We start from the raw sequence: 7,522 nt of genomic DNA, 5'->3' as shown, positions 1-7,522 counted from the left end.
AAATAGATGGGACTATGATGTTCGTTTGAGATGTATGTGATAGGGAAAATGAAACTGTCACACAGGCTCAAAAAAACAAAGCGGTTTGCGACAGTTTATCAGGAGTCATGATTTAACCCACAGTTGACAAGCTGAATGGGGTGGTGTTCACCGGCATGTGTAGAGCTACAACTCTCGTGTGCCAAAAAGGGTGTGTTAAATGATGGGAAAAAAATAATCCTGGGCTGGTTCTTCAAAAACTTAGCAAAACAGTTTGACAGGTTTTTAGGGAGCAAACTAATCAGTTGATTTATTTTCACGGGGAGCCCCCACAAATCTTTGCATGAAAGACATTACAACATGTCAAAAGTCTATGTATATTGACATTTTACAAAGGTAAAAAAAAAAAATATTAATCTTCAATATTTAGTAGAACGTGTTCATACAGTGCAGGGTTTTACTCATTAGCATTCAAGCAACCAGTACCCAGAGAGGTGTAAAAGAGATACGACAATCATATATGCTACATGAGCCCCAACTAGCACCTGGCAGTTTCCTGTGTAGACTTACTCCCCACAGAATTGGTCATATACTAAGTGCTTCAGCTTCAAAAATGCTGAAGCTCTTTGAATGGAAGACTCAGCCACAGTAAAAACAAAAACCAACTATACATTTAGGCACTCAGTTAAGGCTTTCCCTCAAATGCAACTTTCGTTAAGCACTCCCTTCCTTCAACTAAAACAAACTATAATTCACCACATACCACATCCCGATGCCCCACCAATGTTTAACCTTGGATCCCTCAGGCTACATGAATAAGTTCTCACAGACAAGGCAGATGATGTCGCTCACCAGAAAAACTGTGAGAATAGTCTTCCAACCCTCTCAAAAATATAGCTGAGCCAGGTGTAGGTGAAGATTAAACGGTTTGCAGGATGGTGCTTATGCTACTTACACTTAGCTGTCCAGTTTTTAGGTTTCTTTTCTTTTTATGGGATTCGAGTGGCAGCTTCATTGCTCTATAGAATTCCTGATCATAAAAGCTGATTATAATGCCACGTGTCCCCGTGGACCCTGTCTTTAGTTAAGTCATTTTCATAATTATACGTCAACTTAGAGTCCCAAAAGCACACAGCGCTAAGGCTAAGAACACGATTTACCAGTTTTTATCTCAAAAACGCTGAAGAGTCGAAGGGGATATCAAATGAGCCCCTATGCAGCCAAGGTAGAGGATTAAATCGTGAAGTGGTGTATTGGTTGGGAGAATTCCTTTCAGATGTCAAACTGGAAACACGGAATCGAGTATAATTGTCTCTTTTCCAAGGGGATGAATCAAGAGAGATTCAATATAAAATCTAAAACGCATGTATGAATCAAGGGTAGACAGCGAGGGAGGTAACAACTGACAACACAAGGTTCCTAAGACGAGGACAGAGAGGAACAGCGTCCCCAGGAATATTTAACGGAGGGAAAGTCGTTGATGTGCTTGCAGCTGTAAAATGGTATGCAAATCAGCTGTACAAGCTGACAGTTCGTCAGTCTGACGGTAGAAACAGTCCTGAAAACACAGAGTGGGGGTAAATGAGCTGATCAAGGCAGGTGTAGCAACATATCTGAGAGCAGAAACAGGCACTCAAAACATGTGAACTTGTTTTCCTGTAAATGTGGTTGTGTTTACAGGAAATGAGGAACCAAGCGATGCGTAAGAGTTTTCATGAAATGAAAATAGGCCACGCACAAACATGTGGTCTACTCACTTAGTCCCACTTTTAACTTCAGCGTCGTCCTGTTTTAAACTGCTAAAGCATGGACAACATTTTTGTTTAGTAAACAGAAAATGTTTTTCTAATTTCTGCATCTCGGTGCAATAACTGTACTCAACAACTTTGTTCTTTTATGCGCTGTCGCCTCACTGTCATCACAAAGCAATTCATATTATGCAAAAGCTGGGCAGAAGTGTTTGATGCACATTTGAAATAATTTAAAAGGTGGGGTGTTTGTAGTCTGTTTTGTAACCCTTTTTTCCTCCCTGTTTTTTCTCTTTTTCATAACTACACTTTTTCACATGAAGATGTGTGCATCTTCATGGGAACATAGGCTAAAATTGTGAGACAAAAAGATGAAGCGAGATAGCTACGATTTATGCCTCTGCACACATGACCACCACCAGCCAGCAACACACCCAACCAGCACCCACACACACGGATGCAAACACACAAAAGATCTATTACTTTTTACTCGCTAACATTAAGCAAGCCATGCTTATTGCAGTTCTTTTCATGTTTAGAGCTTATCCGATTTTACGTCTGCTACTTTATATATCACGGTTCACGACATCAAACTCAGTTTGAGCGAAACAGTACAATATCTGCAGGACAATCACCAGGGATGGTCACGTAAAAATGAGATAAAAGCAAAAAACCGTGTGCGTATCAGGGGGCCGATGTTTTCTTTACTTTTTTTCTACCACGCAACTGGCAAAACGGCACGTGTCCATATGTTGCCGTGCCAGTACTTTAGCATCTTCTCAGCTTCATGTTGATCCTAGTGAGTTTTTAATCATAAGCATATAAAGTGTGCAGTGGTATCAGCGCGTTTGCATATTTGCAAAGCGCATGCGCATTAAACAATGCCACCTTTACATCCTGGTAAACATGAGCTACTAGGGTTAGGTTTGTTGCTCGTTCACTTCACCGGAAAGGAGACATGTCTATGCAAAAACACACCTCTCCTCTCATGCAGGTACACTTGGCCTCAACCCGTCCTTGCTGCTCTGTTCTGTTTAGCTGTCCTGCAGCACTGAGCAGACTCTCGTGTAGGCTAGAGTCAGTGAGAAAAACAGAGTAATGTGTAGAAGTACGTAGCAAAAGAAGAAGAAAGAAGGAAGGAATCCCTCAGTTACTTAGCAGACGGATCACAGCTATGAGACTATATTCACATGTTGAAATAACATATTATCCCACGAATAATAAAAAGACAAAAGAAGTTGACCCAAAGTGCTTTTAAGACATGGATTAGATCCATCCATCCATTTTCTAGTGCTTACGGGGTTTCAGGTTGTGGAGGCAAGAGTCTAATCAGAGAACAAAACGTAATCTAAGTCAACAAAAATAACCAGTTTTAAAATCAATTACTGGGTTCTGAAAAGTGGGTTTCTTAAACCAAATAATAAATAAACAGCTCATTGCTTAATGTTCCCAAAAGTTGTAGAGCTAAACATTTTCTACACCATCTCAAATTAGTCAAATAGAGCCCTCTAGGTTATCAGTGTGTGAGGGATATTATTTTGTTCCTTTTGTTATATATGTTGTCTCAGCCGCGTGTAGTCAATACATGCATATTTTATCATCTTACTAGTTTCACCCAATAAAAATTAGTTATGTCACTTTTTGTGACTAGTTCCTTTGTGTCATAATTGATGTACAGCTGGTGGTCTGTGGACTCTAGTTCAGGCAACTGCATAGAGAATGTCTTTACAGGAGAGAAGGGTGGGGGATAAATGAAATGTCCACCACCACGGGGCTTAAATACACAGGCAGGACAAAAGAGGATATGGAGCAGGTGAGCACACCAGCTGGACAACTCAGAAATAACAAGACAAGAAGCAAAGTAGAATTCCAGCAGACACGGGAAGAACTGTCAAAGTAACAATGGGGAACCGGGGAACATGGAAGCACAGAGACAAAATGTAACAAGAGGTGGGACACAGGGAATACATACGACAGAAAACCAAGATTGAGCATACAATACACGGAAACAGAATTAAACTTCACCAAGAACACAGGGAGGCACAGAAGCGAGAAACAGAACCTAGAAACCAGAATTTTAATAATTACTGTGGGACTCTTTAATGTTAGACAAGATGAATGTATTGTATCCAGTCTGTAAGTGATGGTGTGATGAATACTGCTTCCTGACACAAACTACTCCGCATTTAATAAGGCGTGAGTGGTTTTTTTACACGTTTTAATGCTTTGTATCTTGTTCTGTTTAATCTCAACAAGCCCATAAAAAAGTCAATGATCCTGTCGGCCTCTCTTGTTTTTTATTACCGCTAATCATTTAAAGCTCAGTTTTTTAAACCCTTACGATGTAACTACAGCCCAGCCCATGCAGCAGTATTAATGACTAACTCGTATTGTGGAAGGATTATCTCGGTGGATTGTTTGTAAGTTTCTTTTCACTTTTGTTGTTAGATCCTCTGTTTATCATGGAGTAATGACTGTATCTTGTGTTCAAATTTCCACGTTTCTGGTTATGTGTTTGTTTCCAAGGTTTCTGTTCAGATATACTCTCTTAGTGCCGTCTGCCTTGTTTCTCATTATTGCATCGTCAAGATCCCCCTCGTTCTGGTTTGTCTGCATTGGGTCCCTACACTTTCAACACATCAGCCACGCGGGCCATGACATTGTCCCGCATGAAACCACTGAGTCGCAACCCAGTACCGTGACGTTGCTAGTTTTCACTGCATGTTGATTTTTTCTTTCTGTCAGCGTAGTCAGTTTATGCATTTCATGTGACACTAATATTATGACACATATCGTGTAGTGTGTGAGTGAGGCAGATACTGTGAAACAAAAGTGGAATACGCTCAGGGTAATTCTACGCTTCTAACACACGGGAAAAAACATTCTGACACACACACAAAGCAGAACGAGGACAACTATGATGTCGTATCCTTCATCTCTCATTCACAAGCTCTTTTCACTCACAGGTAAGTTTAGAATTAAACCTTCCATATGAAAAGCTGATTCTAGGCGTTGAACATATGTTATTAAAAATGTTAATAATGTGTTGCATTTTTAGTTCATTTTACATTTTTAAAATTTTAGCATTATAATAAAACTAGAATTTAAAAAATCTTCAGTCTGGAACCTTACTATTTAACTTTTGTGCTTTCATCTTCAAGACAGATTTACTCAGTCACAAACAGGTGATGGGCAGCACTCTAGCCTCAAGCAGTGGAGTGACTGTTTCCAGCAACCACCAAAGTGCCTTGTGCTCCGCCACAGCCACCAACCAAACCAACTTAGTTATTTTTACACATTGACCAGCTATCTGGCCAATCCACCACCTTTCACGTTATTCGACGTTACCAAAACAACAAACAAAGACAAAAACATAAACATGTGTTACTTTGGAATTTCAGGAAAATTCAAAGAAAACTATCAGAAATCACACGAGCAGCTAGAAAAACTGAAGGTCCGGTACATGTTTCTCACATACTGTGACAAACATTGTCTCGAAGATACTGGGCATTAGGAGCTGTAATAGTGACTCGAGTACATGTATGACAAAATATAATTGGCAAGAGTAAACTGAGTTTGTGGAATGTTATGAAATTCATTAAATGTTCTCCATCAGATTGAGTTCAAACAACATGTGACTGACTACAAACAAAAAGTGATGTGTTCAAACAAAAGTGAAGCCAAACAACACGGAACTTCATTACAGAGATGCTGAAGGAAACGAGCTCTACATTGAGAGGAGAGGAAGGAGCAGTTGGAGAGGAGAAAAAGAAGAAGTGAAAAACTATCTACAAAAACAGAAGGAATTTCATTGAATTCCTGTGAGGAACAGCAAGCTGCATTGTAACTTCCTGTCCTCGTGAGTTCCCTTTTTCTCTATGGTTGCATCTGTTTAGTTTCCCTGTACATATGTACTTGTTTAAGTTGGTTTAACTTTTTTGAGGTGTCCCCCTTCTTTAAATTTTACATAAACTCGGTTCTTTACTGTTAGCTATCATTGTCCAGAGGATTTTATGTGTTACAGATAATGTTTAAGGACATATCATTTACAGAATTTCATGTTTTTTTTTCAAGCGCATCTACTTAATTGTCTGCAGTGGAAACAAATGATTGTATGACCTGACACATAATAAAAACCTTAACCTTGCACCTGCTACCTGTTTGTTGTCCAGAATATCTATCTCAAAATAACAACTTTTTTTTGCATGTCCCAGCAGCAGTCAGCCACAAAAGTGGATTAAAACTCCAAATGTACCTGCCCATTTACACATGCTTGTAAAGAAAACAAAATTGTTCAGTTTTGAAAATATATTTAAAGAGTTGCATTTTATTTAGTGCACTCTCGCCAGCTGGCTTCACTTTTTTCTCCTCAGATTGTCATTAAGTAAGCCAGTTGCATCGGCTCACGAGCGACACTGTGCATGTGTCTCGATAAGATAACCCAGGCAAATGAAGTTATTTGTAACAAAATAATAGACCAGCCTGAGCTTCAAAGTTAAGCTAAGATGAAGTTTTACTGCATCTACCACATACGAAAACCACAGTGGCAACACACTGCAAACAACCCCCCCAAAACACACACAAATAGCATCTGAGCACTATTTCCACAGACACTGGAGAACTGTTCCGTTTAAGGCAATGCACGCACTGGTTTGAATCATATCTATCTGACAAATTTCAGTTTGTAAATGTAAGTTGGGAGTCTGCTTCAGGCACAAACGTAGTCGATTAGTTCAAGAATTCTGTGCTGGATCCATTCTGTTGGTTCACATCTAAACTGTTTCCCTTAGGCATTACTTAAGACAAAACGGCAACCATTTTCATCGCTTACAGAAGATAACAGCTCTATATCATTCAAGGTAAGCAGTATGACACAAACATTTAGTTCACATATTGGCATGATCCCACCGCCAAAGGAAATATTTAAACAAAAGTGAAAGCTGAGTTCCAACAATAAGCCTCAGGTATAGGTGACTGTTCTGCACCTGCCACAGGAAACAAACACACAGCAGCGTTAAGCTGAGCAAAGGGGAGGTGGAAAAATAAGTATGTGTGTAAAAAGGACATTGTGATTGTGGACATTTAGATTCAGTTCTATTTTCAATTTTCCTTGTGATGCAATGTAAACGCATGCTTTTATTACTCTTTTTTTTTTTCTTTTTTTGTTTGAAATACACTGCCGCTGGAATTTAAAGATGTTCATGCTGAGTGTAGTTTGTACATTTCCCATTCAACTCATTCATGCTTACAATGTACATTTTCTTCTTAGAGACGACAGCGATGGCAAGCAGTTGACTGTTTCCCACACACCCATGGCAGTTCCTTCATGTTCACCCTGCCTGTGTCTGGTGTTGTCTTTCAAGGTGCCCTGAGAACCAGGACACTGGGTACATTCAACAGAGATGAGAACCCACTGGTAAAGTGATATTTTTTTTTCTTTACCTTCAGAACATTTATGACAGTCCTACAACTGGCAGTTGCTGTTTTAATCTTTTCCTGGTTGTGTTTACAGTAGGCAAAAGAGTGCTGTGCAGTGGATTGTAGCTACAGGTTTGCAAAGGTGTGTTACAAAATGGTAAACTAAAAGATTTCAAGCAGTGTTTGTGCTTTTAGTTGTGCAACACATCCGTGAATTTGTGTTAAGGGATTATTTAAGTTTTTATTGTCATGAAATGCCAACTGAGTGAATATATATGCAAGTGTTTGATATTTCTTGGCTATGCAAATGTTTCTGATCAGAACTCTCTGGAACCATCAAATCAAACACACAATGGTTGTGAACAAAAGCTGGTTGT

Source organism: Simochromis diagramma, unplaced genomic scaffold (assembly GCF_900408965.1).
Source record: "Simochromis diagramma unplaced genomic scaffold, fSimDia1.1 OVJJ01000563.1, whole genome shotgun sequence".
In the NCBI taxonomy this organism is placed as follows: Eukaryota; Metazoa; Chordata; class Actinopteri; order Cichliformes; family Cichlidae; genus Simochromis; species Simochromis diagramma.
Note: the sequence above shows the minus strand (reverse complement) of the source record.